This window comes from Eufriesea mexicana, unplaced genomic scaffold (assembly GCF_001483705.2).
Source record: "Eufriesea mexicana isolate 0111107269 unplaced genomic scaffold, ASM148370v2 scaffold13082, whole genome shotgun sequence".
NCBI lineage: Eukaryota > Metazoa > Arthropoda > Insecta > Hymenoptera > Apidae > Eufriesea > Eufriesea mexicana.
The window spans coordinates 2,958-5,552 of record NW_016920609.1 but is presented as its reverse complement, the minus strand read 5'-3'; positions in this window follow the sequence as shown (position 1 = coordinate 5,552).

Sequence of the window (2,595 nt, the reverse complement as noted above, 5' to 3'; positions counted from 1 at the left end):
TTTTATAATTTATAATTATATGTTAATAATATATAATTTTACATTAATAATACATAATTTGCCAAAAAATACAATTTTATTTCGTGCTAAAGGCAACAATCCTTCGAATTATATTATGTACTTATTAAACAAATTATTTGCGACCATTAAATAGCGGAATACAAATTTTTCAGTATGTTATCCTGGTTTCTACGATATATACGCCCCAGTCACGTGATTTGTCACACATAACGGCCTCTACGAAGTTCAAATCTTCCTGCTATCGCGGGCTTCTGAAATGGCGGGAAGAGCTAGGTTTCTCGACCAATCCGCTGACGGCTAGGCAACGCCATGATAGGGTGGAGTCATTCTCCTTTTGAACGTCGCGGCAACTGGACGTGCGATCCATTTACTGGTACGTATATTATCGCGTCTTTGCAATTTCAATGCGATTATTCTCACATTTCAATCTAATTAGTGATACTTTTACATATTTGTACTAAATTATGATTTTTGTGTGTGCAGTATGTTGGTTGATCGTAAGAATGGTATAGAAGGCATCAGACGTTAACGAACGTGTTTGAGAACGAAGTACGGACGCCATGTTCGCTCGCCTTCAAATTTGCCAAGCCTTCGTGAAAATATGATAATGATGAATTTCTTACATCGAAGTCAGACTTATTAAGTGTACGTAAGTACTTTATTGGCAATTTGTTCCATGTATCATTTTATAATATATAATTATGACTATATTTGAGATTTTGATAAATATTCATTAAATCTTGTTATATTTGACTTAGAAAACGAAATAATTCATATATTACATTATTTCGGTTTCGAATATTTTACATCGTTATAATTTTGTCTTAAAAATAATTTTTATTATTTTTGCAAAAGAGTCGTAATTACTGTTGCGTTGAATTTTCAAACGCAAGTTCGGAAATTATTGCGTCATATCATCGTGCAATCCGTATGCGCAGTTAGTATGCGCGGTCGGTATGCGCAGTCCGTATGCGCGGTCGGTATGCGCAGCCCGACTGCGCAGGTTGATGGCGCAGTTATATTTCAAGTTCTACTGTATTCCATTCACATCGTTTATAAATTCTTTATAATAGTTATAATGTATTACATTCATCCGTGTGCAGATCAAATAGGTGTTTTATTTCTGACTTGAATGATCAATAGGAGGAATAATGGATGGTTACAATATCATAAGTACAGCAGTATTTTCTTAACATTTGTTCGACAGGGAGAATAACTCTCACGACATTCGTCACCCCCTCCCCACCCCCTCTCCCCCCCCCCCTCTCCCCACTAATACCTTTTTACAGAAATTTTCGTGGCCGTGCGCGATGCCACCATTCGAGTCAGTGCTTTTTTACGTATCAAACTTTTTCCTCAGAGCCCAATAGCTCTTGCTATATATAACCATAATAGTCATACGCGAATGTAGAGTCAGTGTTTGTTCGCCGATGAAAATTCAAACGGACGCGTTAATAATCTTTTATTTTTCTTTTTTCTTTTTTTAATATTCGTTACCGGTATTAGAGTCGACACTATCCAGGAATGGACCGCAGGCTGCTCTGCAATCCAAGAACGTAAGTATGTAAGTATGTTTGCAAACTGTAATTTAATTAATTTCATTCTTTAAAGAATAAATTTTGTTATTCAACATGTTACATATTTTTCCGTAGATCCGACAAGTTTGATGGCATCGAAGTCATTTTCTTCACTGGACAGGATTCATCGCTGCTCCAGAAGTCAACAATGTAAGTACGTTTGCATATTGTAATTGAATAAATCTTAATCAATCGTATGAATCGTATGAAATTAGACTCTTCAAATATTTGCGTCTTGGTAATATAACAGTAGTATTGAACGTTTTGTTGCAGATTTTCTACTGCCTTCATTTTTCCATGGATCCTACAACTGTGCTACTATTCAAGTCAGCCTCCAACTGATGACAGTCTTCACGATGACATCCTCTGGGTCATCGCAGCATCGTTCTCCGCATCATTGGTGAGTCGCATGCATTTTGGTTCCTCTGGTCATTCAATCATGTCGTAGGACGAAAGGTCCGAATCGACACGGATGACTGGTTGTATTACGTAGAATTTGTTATGAGCATAGTGACCTCGGGTATTTATTATACGCGAGAGTAGAGACAAAATATCTTTTGTGTTTCATTTATCAACTTAGGATAGGTTTTCTTGCACATCGCGTTTTTGAAAAATAATAACAAAAATATGAATAGTTAGTATGAGCATATTGGCACATATAACATTAGTGGCATAAATAATATAATATTGACTATTAGTTCCTGCTTACTATAGTCACTTTCAAAATCAAAACATATTTAGTATGGTTATTTCTAAATAATAGACATGAATATTTGATTATTTTGTAGTGGAGAAGTCGAATGCCCTTCGACTTCGTTATTATGAAAATTATAATTAGTATATTGGAACAATGATTATTGCTATTCATTGTTCCTTTAATAGACAAATGCCAATGCCATTCTTTGCCTTTGATAATATCGAGATATTTAATTTTTTGTCTCGTATGCAATACATCTGAGTCGAATTCAAAACATAAAAGTATCACTGTTACATTCCG